Below are 14,369 nucleotides of genomic sequence, written 5' to 3'. Positions count from 1 at the left end.
AGAGTCCGGGCTGTGTCATCGTGGATCCTGCAGGGCTGACTCACGTCCACGGGGCAGGAACTGGCCCTGGGGACAGCCGCCCTTTCAGAGAAAACCCCCTCCTGGCCAGGAGAAAGGAGAAATAGAAACTCACTTGACTTTTACCTGGAAACTCCCAGTTTACTGTTGATTAGTTTTCTAGGGCCTCTCTCCCAGTTCGGTGCCACAGGGGTCACCCTGTTCACCCCTGTACCCTCAGTGGCCAGGGCAACAGGTGCGCCCGTAAACACGCGCTGGAAAGTAAGCGGACGGATGGGTCGCTAGAGGGACAGACGGATGGAATTCTGAAGCTCCGCAGCCCTGAGCGGTCACCGTCCAGTGGAGAGGCTGAGACGCCCCTGAACATTTGGCAGATACAGAATCAATCTTTGCTTTAGTGGCAAATCGGGGGCAACATTTGGAGAAGCCAGTGCTTTGGCGAGGCCAGTGAGAATAAGCCACGGGAAGTGGAGGAAACGGCGGGTGCCAGCTGCTGGGTCAGAACCCACTGATTCCCTTCACATGGCCCAGTCAGGTGTGGGCCAGCAGGGATGCCGTGCCAGGTCTGTTCCTGGGAGACGGCGACTCTCGTGACTGCTGGCTCTGGCTGAGGACTCCCCTCAGCCTTGCCCGACCTCCTTTGACTGAGCGGCAGGCTCGGATGCCTTCACCAGCCCTTCACTCAGTCACAGGCTTGCATCGAGGCGGGGCGGCCCTCCCAGCCTTTCTGGCTCTTTCTCCTGCTTCTCTCACACAGGTATTTCCCTGAGTTAAATCCTTGATGTTCAATCCTGTCCTGGCATCTGTTGCCCAGAGGAGCAGGACTAAGAGTTGTTAAAAGGCCCCCTGTGGGCTGGGAAAATCAGGGCAGGTTTGGTGGAGGATGGGGCACTTCAGGGGCTTTCCTAGCAGGGCACAGGCAGCCGAAAGGGCAGATTCCTGAGCAGGGCAGTGGGAGGCCCAGGAGGGATGCCTTGGGCATGATCAGGGTCTGTGATACTCGCTGCAAATTCCCTCCACCTAAGGCAGTGCCAAGCTCTTGATGGGTCCTCATTGAATTCTTGTTGGATAAGGAAATGATCAGATTCCTTCTCCCCATCCACAGACCAGCGTGCCTTGGCTTGCCCGTGTCCTAGGAACAATCTCACTTTACAGAAGTATTGGGTTGTCAGAAAAGTCATGACATCTTTTTTCCATGTTTTTCAAGCAAAAATGCATCACGACTTTTCCGACAACCCAGTAGTTGCTCATCATCTCTGCCCCTAGCTGCTTGCTTCTTGAAAGCAAGGAGGCTTATTCTGGAGACCGTAAGACCTGCTTTATAGTTGGTGTCCAGAGAGGGAATGAATAGAATAATCAGCCGTGGTGGATCGCGAAGCTGGTCATGTGGATGTGGCTCAGTAGTGCTGACATCTGAGAGGGGGCTGCTGGTGGGGGCACTGTTTCCTGGGTGCTGCTCAGGGCACCTCAGTTGGTAAAGCGTTCAGAGAAAAAAACAGTGGAACCTTGGCACCCTGGCCAGCTCCTCTCCCCCTCACACTCTGTGGTCTCCTGGACACCTGTTATATTTGTCAAAGTCCTGCCATACAAATGATTTTGTGGGAGTTGGTCAGCTCTACGGCACAGAGAGATTCGCTGTGATTCCCAACTTCACAGCCTGTGATTTCAGACTGTCTTTCTCCCCCGATACTTCCACTGGTAACGGCGCTCAGATTTTGCTTTAAGAAACTTTCTGCCCTTGGATTGTCTTCTGGGAAAGTGCACTTAAGTGTCCCAGCCTTTCCTGTCTAAGGAGTGCCCAGGTGATTCCAGAGAGGCCAATCAGATCCTCTTCCTAGAATGTGAATTTTGCAGAGAGACACTGTCATTGAAAACAGGACTTCCTGTATGATCCAGCAATTTCTCTTCCAGATATACACACCAAATAGTTGAAAGAAGGAACTGGAATAGATACCTGGAATAGATAGAAGGAACTGGAATAGATACACCAATGCTCATAGGAGCAGTATTCATAAGAACTAAAAGGGAGAAGCTACCCAATTGTCCATCAATAGGTGAACGACACATTAAATAGTGGTAGACACATCAAATGGGATATTATTCAGCTTTGAAAAGGAGTGACATTCTGATAGAGCTACAACGTGGATGAACCTTGAACACATGCTAAGTCAAATAAATCAAATATTATATGACTTCGCTCTCATGAAGCATCCAGAACAGTCAGATGCATGGAGACAGAAAGTAGAATAGCAGTTGCCAGAGGCTGGGGGAGGAGGGAACAGGGAGTTATTATTTAGTGAGAACAGAGTTTCCGTTTGGGATGATGAAATTTTCTGGTGACAGCAGCACAACACTCTGGATGTACTTAATGCCAGTGAACAGCACACGTAGAAATGGTTACAATGGCCAATTCTTGTTGTGCATATTTTAGTGCAATTTTTAAAATACAAAAAAGAGGGGGGGAGTCAATTAGGGTATTCATATTCCATGCTGGTTCCCTAAAGAACCTGTTCATTAATTCATTTGGGGGGTCCTACCTGGACCCTTAGGCTTCCCTCGTTCCTGTTCTGGGTTTGCATCTTGGCTTCGCCATGTGCCAGCCAAGTGAGCTTGGGCAAGTTACCACCTTCTCTGAACAGCTGTTTTCTAATCTGTAAGGGAGACTAACACTCAGTGCCTGTGTAGGAGGTTGGATTCTATGAAAGAACATGTGTCACAGGCTTGGAATGCTCCACGGAAGCTTCCTGTACTGGTACTCATACATGTGGACATAGCTTTAGTCCCTAAGCTCAGTGAGAAGTGACTTGTCCACTTTCTTATCACCACTCAGGGACAGGTCTGAGACAAGGATCAAGCCTCTAGTGCCCTGACTCCCCAGCTTAAGGCAGGAGGAAATAACTCATTGAGGGCTCGGCCTGATAGTTTCAGTGGACACGAGAGCGTGAGCACCAGCTCTCTCCACATCTTGCCTGAGCCCCTTCTTGACAGAAAACCCAACCACTCTTGTCTGGCCTTGAAGGTCAGCCCCACAAGAGCAAAGTTCAGAGTCTTGAGTGCTTATCTGGAGACCCCAATTATTGCTGGGTCACTTGGGTTCTCTGCACCTGGCCATCCTGGTCCTTTTCACATGTAGTCAGCACCCCAGGAGCTCTGAGCCCCCATCCTTCCATACCTCCTTGGCAGATCCCTCCTGTGGACCATAAAAGGTTAAAAGGTGAAGCCAGGTGACCTTTCCAGATAACAAGTCCCCTGAGGATGCTTCCTGCCCCATAAAGCAGTTATTTTGTTCAAGGAATAAAATAATGTTCAGCAGCCCATGAAAACGCCTCCCTGGCCTCTCCGTGCCCTTAAAACCAGACAGGCATCTGGAAATGGGGTTAAGCACGTGGTCAGATGTCCTTTGAGGGAAAAGAGCACTGAGCACTGGAGATTGTTCTTTGGAGCAAAAGCACCAATAACCCACCCACCCCTGCAAGGAGCCTTTGGGAGGGGGCGGTGTGAGTTGGCAGGTGCCAGTGGGGGAGAGGGAGCAGCTGGACCATCTAAGTGGGGAGCAGGTGACGGAAAGGGCCTGAGATGTGGGGAAGGGGTGATTCCCCAGGAGGGCTTTGCTGAATGGAGCTGTAGGGGGGGAATGGGAGTTACTCAGGCCTGGCCCTTCCACACCCCCTTCGTTCCTGCAGGAGCGGGCAAGGCCATCCTGTGCTCCTGCTGCAGCAGCCTGCTCCAGTCCATTCGTTTCTCCTCCTCCGCCTCCTCCTCTCTTCCTCCTCCTCCTCCTCCTCGACGGCTCACCGTCTCCTGCCAGCCCAGAGACTAAAAAGACCGCATCTCCTGGGGGCTTCATGCCCATTACCACCTTGGGCCCTCACCATGCTCTCTGTGTGGGCCCTTCCTTGACTGGTTCCTGCCCTCCCTGGCATCCTGGACACTGCAAATTGAAATATTCCAGGATTCCTCGGGGTCCCTCCCTCTGGGTCTCCGTGGGCTGAGCTCGCTGCCTGAAGGGGCGCCTCTACCCACTGTCTGCTGATCAAGTCTTTCTCATCCTTTAAGACTCAGGTCAAAGGCCACCACCTCTGGGAGCCTCCCTGTTGCCCAGGCGGCTGGTGCATCCTCCTCTGTGCTCCCCAGCACCCTGCTCTTTTCTTAGTTTAGGACTCACCATCCTGAGAACATCTGAGGAGCTTATTTCAGATTCCCGCACAACAGAACCCAAAGGAGGACTTAGGTGCAGGCATTTTATATGGAAGGGGATCCTGGGGAGAGCGGGGAGAGGGCGGGCAAGGAGGAGAAGCCACAGGAGGCTGTGCTGTGGAGGAGGCTTCTGGGGGCGCAGCAGGGGGCGCAGCAACTCTGGGAGCCCCTGAGAAGTCTCAGGAGCCTGGCCGGAACTGGTGCTGCGTTGACCCTCTGGCGCTGGTGGCCCCTCTGGTGATACTTTGCCCCAGGGAATGAATTTTCTGCACTTTCCTGTGACCAGGCAGGTGTCTACAGCGTGGGAGGGGCCCTGGGCACCATCCAACATGGTGGAGGCTGAGAGCAGGGGGCTCCGGGCTGTGGGCCAAAAGCAGGCGCCTCACCACAGAACCCCTGCACGGCACAGCTAATTCTGCGACCTCAGAGTTCCTGGGGTGCTGACCAGATGTGAAAGGACCAGGATGGCCAGGTACAGAGAACCCGTGACCCAGCAGAGGTTGGGGTCTCCAGATGAGCACTCAAGACTCTGAACTTCGCTCTTGAGGGGCTGGGGGACTCCCCCCACCCTTCTCCATCCCTTCAGCTACTTGTAAGCTAAACCATCTGCAGAAGCTAGTTTGCACTGAGTGAAGGGACAAGGGTCAGATGGGGGGGCCTGTAGACTGAGGTTCTGGGGAGAGTCTGCTTGTCTCAGGCCATGAGGGCGGCTTCCAGGCCCCCGGGCCCAAGACCACAGAGCTAGCAAGTGGTGCAAAGGGGCCCTTAGACCCTGGGAACCCAGGGGAGCAAGTTGGATGCACCTGTCATTAGTGAGCCTGGGTGAGGGAGGGAGCGAGGAGGGACTTGATGGGTGAAGGAGGAAGAAGGCCCGGGTGTAAAGAACGAATCACAATCTTAATACCAGTGGCAGTTACTGAGCACTTAGCGTGTCCCGGGCCTGGTGCTTTTCATGTCCTTTCTCATCAACGCGGAGACGGGGCAGGCACTGCTGACGCCGTCATTAGGAGAACCCCTCCCTCCCTCTCTGCCTCCTTTTCCTCCTCTTGAGCTCTCACAAAGCAGCTGTTCCCCAGCTCTGGTCCAGATGCCCAGCAGGAGCAGCCCTGCTGTGGCCCGAGGCCACTATGAAGAGACCACCCAGCAGGGCTGTTCGGGGTCCAGGCCTCAGACGCGAAGGCCCCAGGTGCACATTCTGTGTCTCCTTCCTCCCCCCTTGCTGTCCGGACCTGCTGTGATTCCAGCCAGAACCAGCCTCCTTGCTCCCTCCTGGCTCCTCCCCTGGGGCTCTCACCCCCGTGTGCTCCCCAGCCGCGCTGTCAGGTCCCTTCCCATACAGAGCTGGATGTTTTGGAATCACCTTTGGGGCAGCACACGTCCCTCCTCTCACCCAGCCAGGCTGGACGGGCAGAGTGGGGTAAGTCCCTGCGGGCCCACGCCCCGGCTCAGCCCCCACCCAGTGTGCTCCCGAGCGCACGCTCTGGTCAGGCGTGCCAAGTGCCGGTCAGTGGCCTGGGGAGACCCCACCACCCCTGCAACACCAGCCTTCACCCCTGCCCTCTTCCCCAGGCCTCGACATCCGGGTGTCCATCCAGCAAGTTTGTCCTTCCTCTCCGGGCAACCTGGCCTTGGCCGGGGAGAGTCCTGGAATGTGATTTCCGCCCAGCTCAGTCCCGTGACTGCCGTGCCATGGAAACGCCAGCCTCTGCTCTCCTCCTGCCCGGCACCCCCTCAAGGCCACTTCCTGTGTGGGGACCTTCCTGCTCCTGCGACAGAGTCATTCCCACACTGACCAGGCCCGGCAGCCCCCTCCCTTCCTCCCGCTGGCCTCTGTCCCTGCCGCTCTGTGGAAGAGAAGGTCTGTGCCGGGCCCCACGATTGATTAATAGCCCAGCTTTCACCGATAATTCCACCCCTTAGGGTTGTGGCCCAAAGCCTTCTGTAAACATAGTGATTTTCCTTAAACAAACATCCTCCCCACAAAGTAAAGTTGGTGACCGAGGCAGCTGACCCCTCAACTGTACTCACCTCTGTGTCCGGTCCTCTCTGGCCGTCCTCTCCCCGTACCCCATCACAAATATGTGGAAACAAGATGGGAGTCAATCCCCATGGGCCCTGGGCCCCCCACTCTGCTTTAGCTGCAGGCTCTTAGACCCTTCTTCCACCTGAACTGCTGCCCCTCCTCCCCAGCCACACCCCCATCTGCCACCTGCCACTTCCAGCTGTTGTTCTTCCAGCTGACAGCTCCTGCTTCCTGAACCCTCTGACCCTTCTGATGGCTCCAGCCACCCGCCTGACCCAGATGGGGCCAAGCTCACAGACACGGGCCTCTCGCTTTCTGTGCTGCCCTTTTGCCTGCTCTTCCAGGCTGTCCTCTTGGCTTTCTAGAATTTGGGAGGCCAAATATTTTTGCTTTTGATCTCTGATCCTCCAGCCCATCACCACTCAGTCTCCACACTGTCTGGACCAGTTTTCTTGTCTCCACTGTCATGGTCTTGGTTTTGAAACTTCCCTCAAATCTGTGCCCTACTTGGGGGACCCTCATCTCTGCAGGAGCGAATGCCTCAAGGGCTGGGGTTACAGAGAACAGAGCCCTGCCCCCCACTCCAGCTTGTGACAGCCATGCAACCGAAAGGGTCCCCTGAGGTCTGGGGTTTCAAGGGCGCACCCAGTGAGCCTTCCACCTGCAACCTTCCTGAGCCCATCTCCTCATGCTTCGTGTTCATGTAAAAAGCTGGATATTTTGGAAGATTAATTTTTCTTTTTCTCTATGCAGCCTCCTTCTTTCTCCTGTTCAAGCAGTCATTTGACAGTCTTGCTGGGTCTTTGCTCCACATTTAAGGATATTTCAGGGAGTTTGCAAAGACGATAACCAGAGAAGATTTCCTGGGATGGACAAAAGTCTCCAGAGAGCCGTGGACAGCAGGATTTCCTGTATCACCTGCTCTGAGACCAGAAAGCAATTGTTCCAGCAGAAGATGGGGAAGCCCCTGGCTGTGGGATTCCCCAGCCTTGATTCCCTGAAGGGTGTGTAGAGACAGTAACACCTCAGGGAAGCTTGCCCCCAACACACCCCTCCCCACCCCCCTCCTCCCACCCCTGTGCATCAGGTGTTGGAACCCTCAGCTCTGTGTTCCTAGTCTTGCAAAGACCCCAGAGACAGGGGAGTCAAGACAGGGGCAGTGGATGTCTGCGCTAAACAGTGAAGACTGGCAGCTGGCCTTGAGCCTTGGGACAGTATAGGATCTTCAAATAGCTCCCAAACCTGGACACACCAGGAATGATGGGGTAACATTTTATGCAGCCTGGAGAAACAGGCCTCAGAGTCAGAGATGAATTTTACTTAGAAAAAATGACTTCTGACTTTACACACCAAGACTTATACTCACGATGACCAGAGGCCTTGAAGGTACCGGAGTACACCCCACTATTCCCTGTCTTTACACTGCGCCTTTGCACATGCTCTTCCCTCTGCCTAGAAAGCCCTTCCTTCCCAAAGTCTGTTTGGTGAGTCCTGTTGGTCTTTTAAAACCAAGCTCACGTGAGTGTGGTATGATAAGTTTATTTCTAAACATATACAGTGTTGTAAATCAACATTACCTCAATCATCACAATTAAAAAATAATTAATTAACATTTTAAAAAAGCATCCAGACTTAGGTGATACCTTCTCTGGAAAACCTCCCCAAAACAGCACTATTGTCCACACCCAGTTTCCTTATCTGTGTGTTACTTACCTCTATGTTGTTATTTCTTTCTTTCTATTCAGATCAAATTCACATTTCAAAAATTCATTCTTTTGAAGTGCACAATTCACTGTTTTTAGCGATTTACCTATTCTGAACCATTTCATATAATGGGGTCATAGAATCTATGGTCTTTTGTGTCAGACTTCTTTCATTTAGCATAATTTTTTAAAGGTTCATCTGGATTGTAACATGTTTCAGTACTTGTTTTATTTATGTATTTATTTATTTTATAAGATTTATTTTATTTATACAAGAACCAGGGTACAGGCCAGATGTGCAGGAGGGTGAGAGGATTCACCAGAGACAGACCAGGGAATAGAACAGGCAGACTGACTGAAATACACTGCTGAGGGGAGCAGCAGGCGAGACAGGAGAGGTCTGCCGCACCATGTGGGTTGCTCTGCAGCCGGCGGGGATTGAATCGGCACTGCAGAGGCAGCGGACAGCCCCACAGCCCTGCGCTCAAATGCCTGCACCACCAGGGAGGCCCCAGTACTTGTTTTTTTTTTTAAGGTAATAATACATCTTATTGCTTGGCCAAGGTTATTTTTCAAAATAAGGTAGTTATTACACAATAGAAAAATAATAGGTCCCTATTCAAAATGAATTGCTCTAGATTTATTTAGCAAATCTTATTTTTATAAATAAGTTTAAATAAACTTTATATCCATTTCCATTTTTTTATCCTTTCCTACTGAGATGATGAAGTAATCCATTTCCATACTATTTTTTCACTGTATTTAAAGATTGTAAAACTGCAAATAACATTACAACTCGAATTCCACAGAAAATATTTATAATCTGAATAGCCCAGAATCTGTTTTGAACATATGGTGTTGTTTCTGTAAATATTAGTTCACCATCACATGTATTTTTCCATGTATTTCTGTACCCACCTTTTCTTGGAACTATTGGGCAGGAAATGATAGAAGAAGGGAGGAAAAGGAAACTTCAAAGACTTTTTTGAAGGAAAGCATTACTCGGACTAATAAGACAGATGACTTCCACTGTAGCTCCTTGGTCATCAAAGGAATAGGAGGAATAATAAATTCTCAGTATAGTTATCAACCCCGTAGCATACCATCAGAGCAAAGGATTTACATGAAAAGATTCAAGTTAAAAGAATAAAAAGTCATCTTAATAGATAACCTAATATTCCTAGTGCTCTCATTTATTTATGCATGTGGTTATCTTTTTAAATAAACTGGCAGTATAATCCAATGGAAAGTTGACGTGTTTAAAATAGAAACTGAGGGCCTCCCCTGGTGGCACAACAGTTGAGTGCTGGGCTGCGCAGCGTCTGCAGCGCCGGTTCAATCCCCGGCCACTGGCGAGGGTCCCACATGGCGCGCAGACCTCTCCTGCCGCCCGCTGCTTCCCTCAGCAGTGTATTTCGTCAGTCTGCCTGTTCTGTTCCCTGCTCTGGCTCTGGTGAATTCTCTCACCCTCCCGCGCTTCTGACTGTACCCAATGCTTGTATAAATAAAAAAATAAATAAATAAAATAGAAACTGAACAAACAGATTTTTAAAATACTAAGCCCCATGATTCTGTTATGAAGGAAAAAGAGCACATTTCCAACTTAGAGTGCTGAGTTTTGTTTCTTTTTAGAAATTTTACTTATTCATAATTTATTTCATATTTTATAACTTTCATTTTAAAAATTAACTGCTCTACATTTTCCCTTGTGGCAAAAAGAAAACTCACCAGATTGAAATATCTTCTCTATAATCAGTTGAATGTACTTATTCATTTTTATCGTGGAGTAATATTTTCTTGTGTGGATATGCCATATTTGATTTATCTCTTCATCAATCTATGGATATTTGGTTTGTTTCCAGTGTGGGGCTATCGGAAACAATGTTGCCAAGAACATTCGTGTACAAGGTTTTATGTGGACATATGTTGTTAGTTCTTTGGGGTCTATACCTAGGAGTGGGATTGCAGGCTCATATGGTAATTCAGTGTTTATCACTTTGAGGAACAGCCAGTCTCTTTTCTAAAGTGATTGTACCATTTGACATTCTCACCAGCAGTGTATAAGAGTTCCAATTTCTCCACACCCTTCCCAGCATGTCCCGTTATCATTTTTATTACAGTCATCTTCATGGGTATGAAGTGGTATCTCCCTGTGGTTTTGATTTGCATTTCTCTGATGACTGTTGATGTTGAACATCTTTTTCTGTGCTCATCGGCCACTCATTTATCTTCCTTGCAGAAATGTCTATTTAAATGTTTGCCCATATTTTGAATCATTTGTATTTTTAGTGTTAAGTTGTATGCATACGCATTCTTACTAGTGTTTTCACCACATTTTCTGTAAATTCATGGTTTACATGTCTGAGTTCACTATTAACCTGTGGCCAGCTGGGGCAAGGCCCAGGTCTGATTCAGATCCATGCTTCTTCATGGGCACAACACTGGGGTCTTGATGAATGTTGTAGGACGGGTGACCTGAGCTCTTCAGAGTCAGGTCAAAGAGCCCTCAGCCAAGGTTCTTCCTTCCAATGCACTTCCATTTCTAGGTCAATATATGTGGAGCCCCATGGAGGGTCAGCTGGACAATGAGGGTGGAGCGCAGGGGTCTGAATTCTGGAATATACTGCCACCTCCAACACCAGCACCAAACACCAGCTGCCCTCTGCCTTGGAGGAGCTGATGGGGAAGAGGAATGGTTGCTTTCTCAGGGTGGACACAGTTCCGCTTGAATCTTAAATAAAGGAGGAAAATCTCCATCTCTCAGTTTGTGTCACATGCGTGCCAAGATAACACTGGTCTTGCAGCCGCAGCTAGTGAGTCTGTTACTCCTGCCTGACTAGTCTTCTGGAGCCTCCTGTTTACCGTCTGCTTCCCCTCCATCCATTCTCTACCCTCTTCTGTCCTGGGAAGCCGGCCTCTAAGGAGTACTACCTCTGTGAGCTCCCTTGCTCTCTGCCTGCCAGCTGGGTTTGGCTGGAGATTGGCTAGAAGCAAGCATGGCACCAGGAAAGCAACTTGGGGTATTTGTTCCTTCCCTGACAATCAGCACCTGTGCCCCTCCAATGAAGGTCACTGCACAGGTGGGGAAGCCTTTCTACATCGCTGTCTGGGCTCAGGTCCTGTAACTACCCTCTCCCATCTGACCTCCCTCACTACCAAGGGAGGCTGTTGTGGGTCTGGCCCTAGCCCAGGGGACTGCACTCTTGGTGTGGCCTTACCAGACTCTGCTCACACCCTCGTGCAGGGGCCATCGCCTCCCGGCTGGCTGGAAGAGTAACACCATGTGAGATGATAATGGCAAATATTTAGCATTGCCCCAACACTAGGCACTGACAACACTTATGGACACATTCACGACTGCCTGTAAAGTCCATGAGTAGGTGGGAGTTTTCACAAAGAAACAGTCCTCATGTGCACGAAGAGGCATCTATGCTCAATTGTCTGCAGTAGCCAATACTGAAAACAGCCTAAGTGTCTGACCACGGGGGACATTTAACCCCGGTCTGTGCCTACCAGGACGCGTGGTGCGACAGTGTCAAAGAATGAGGTGGCGCCTATGCACTGACATGGGAAACCCTCCAGGAAATAGCAGGAAGTGTGAAGCGCGAGTCACAAAGTATGTATGGAAAGGTTCCGGTTCTGCAAACCCACTACATAGATCGAGAAGAATTCACACCAAAGTGATTTCATGGTGGTTCCCCCCTGGGGAAGGGATGTGGTTAAGGAGGGTGGCCTGGGGCGGGGGCGGTGGGGGTGGGTTTCACTTTATCTGTAGTGTTTAAATGCGAGAGTCCCTGTGACACCAGCACGGTCAAAAAATGATTTTTAATTATGACTTTCGGTTTTCCACCTCTCTGAGCCTTGTCTTATTTGTCTGCGGAATGAGAGGTTTGCCCTAGGAGATGTTTGACAGTCCTTTCCTTACACTTTTTCACGGTGGCATGATATACACAACATACGATTTACCGTGTTAACCACTTCTCGGTGTGCAGCTCGCGGCACTGAGTCTATTTGCTGTGCCGCTGTCACGGAACATTTTCATCATCCCAAACAGAAACTTTCTACCCTTTAAACAATAAGCCCCCCTCCCCCCAGCTCCCAGGCCCTGGCAACCTCTATTCTACTTTCTGTCTCTATGAATTTAGCTATTTCAGGTATCCCTATAAACAGAGTCATATTTGTCCTTATTTTGTCTGACCTATTTCCCGTGGCATAAATGTCTTCCAGGTTTCTCTCTATCATAGCATATAGCAGGACTTCATTTCTTCTTAAATGACATTCCACTGTGTAGCCGAGCCTGCTTTGTTATCCGTTCATCCACCAGTGGACATTGGGACCGTGTCCTGGGCGAGTGTGAATAGCGCTGGTGTACACATACCTAGTCACGTCCCTGCTCTCATTTCTGTTGTGTATTTGCTCCGGCATGAAATTGCTGGATCGTGTAGTAATTCTGTATATGTAATACTTTTGAGGAGCCTTCATGTTTTCTGTAGAGGCTGCACCATCGTACATCCCCACCAGCAAGGCACAGCGTCCTGATGGCTCCACATCCCTGCCAACACTTGTTGCTTCTGCATTTTTGATAATAGCCGCCATGACGGGTGTGGAGAGGCATTTCACTGTGCTTTGGATTGCATTTTCCCCATGGTTAGTGATGCTGAACCACTTTTGATGAATCCATTAATGGACAGACTGGAGGGCTACCCTGGGAACCCCCAAACTTGCATGCTCTAACTGGGTTCTGCCACCTGCCGCAGGAAGACCAAGCATACGCCAGTGCGTGAGACGTTCAGTATAAAAGAACTATAATAGAAGAGTGTGCAATAGAGGGAGAATATAGTTTTCCAGTGAAATACCCAGTTACCCAACCCCTTGTGGGAAATGCCCAAACAGGGTTGGCCCAAAGTGAGGCCCCTGGGTCCCAAAAAGTGCCACAAGTCTAAGGCACCATCCGGTGGGGGCCCATGGGGAGGGGCGGGAGGGGTCAGGCTAGTAGGAAGTAAAGGAGCGAAATCAAAGTACAAGTCAGCGTAAGGGCTGCCGCTGTCAGCCTCCCTCAAGCCTCTCATCCTCACCTCTGTCTCTTGCAAGCGTCTCCATCCACGTGCCCCAAGTCTGTGGTAGGAGCCCAAGGCCGAGAAGCAAGCGCGGCTTCCTCACGTCTCTGCTCCACATGCCTCCTGCACAGCTTCTCTCCCAGGCTCCCCTTCCAAGGCCTTTTCTGGCTTCTCCCTCCAACAGGTGGGGCAGGGAACATGGAAGCTGCCCTGTCCAGATTATATGTTTACACGCTGCTTGGTCATCTGTGTATCTTTTAGAGATCTTTTTTGCCTTTTTTTTAATTTAATTTTTTTTTTTTTTTGGTGTTTTTTTTTTTTTTCCCCCGGTTGAGTTTTAGGAGCTCTTCACATATCCTGGATGTTCATCCTTGTCAGGCTTGAAACTGTATCCTTCCATCCCACGCTTTCCCTTTTTCCTCTGTTGACAGTGCCCTGGGTTGCACAAAGCTTTAAATTTTGACAAAACCCAATTTACGGAAAGGAATGACTTTTTAAATATTGACAGTAAAACAAGAAGAAAAGAAACAAAACCAGGAAAAGAAAGAACAGGAAATGAGGCAAAGGCATGTGGAACAAAACAGAGATCCTGCCTCCTAGGCCTTTGTGCCTCACCTGACCTCATGTGCACTTCAGATACGCCCACCGGGTGCACAGGGGAAGGTGGGTGTTGGTAAACCCCCATCCGGCGGCCACCTCACTGGGAGTGGGTGTGCGTGGAGGGGGCTGATACCCTGGGGTTTCCCTGAGAGCTGTAAACTGGAGCGAGGTGGTGGGTGGGAGCTCAAAGGCAGGAAGTTCTCAGTGAGAAGGCCCGTGGGTGTGCCCACCTGCTTAGTTAACTGCAGCTTCATTTGCAGCCCCAGAGCCAGGGTTTTAAAGAGCATCTTTCTCTTTGCCCTTTGCTCCCTGCAAATCACTTGCTGCTGTCTTTCATCGTCTTTCTTTTGTTTCATGATTTTTTTTCTGATTCCAGAAATAATACGCCTACAGCAAACTGATCAGAGTCTAAAGGGGGAAAAAAATGAGCCCACCAGTTCCTGCCACTGTGCTGCAGGAACTGTGCTGCGGATGCCAGACCCTCCCTCACACCTTGGGGCCCCCAGCCTGCAGCGGGGTAGGAACCCCATTTTAGAGTCAAAGAAACTGAGCCGCAAGTGAAAGGTCATTGTGAGCAGGGCTGGGCTCAACTCAGGATTTGCAGGTTCTAAAGCCCATTGCAATTTTAACTTCTCTCCTGCTACTGTTAATATGTGGGCTTATTTATTCTTGTCTTAAAATAATTTTTTTACATTTCACAACTTGCCTTAGAAATGTAAAGTCATTTTGGTTATTTTAGGAACAATAAGATACACTATTTATAACATGGTT

The sequence above is a fragment of the Talpa occidentalis genome, unplaced genomic scaffold (genome assembly GCF_014898055.3).
Source record: "Talpa occidentalis isolate TD23 unplaced genomic scaffold, MPIMG_talOcc4v2.1 talOcc4.8, whole genome shotgun sequence".
Taxonomy (NCBI): Eukaryota; Metazoa; Chordata; class Mammalia; order Eulipotyphla; family Talpidae; genus Talpa; species Talpa occidentalis.
The sequence above is the reverse complement of the archived record's forward strand: the minus strand, read 5'-3'. Positions refer to the sequence as shown.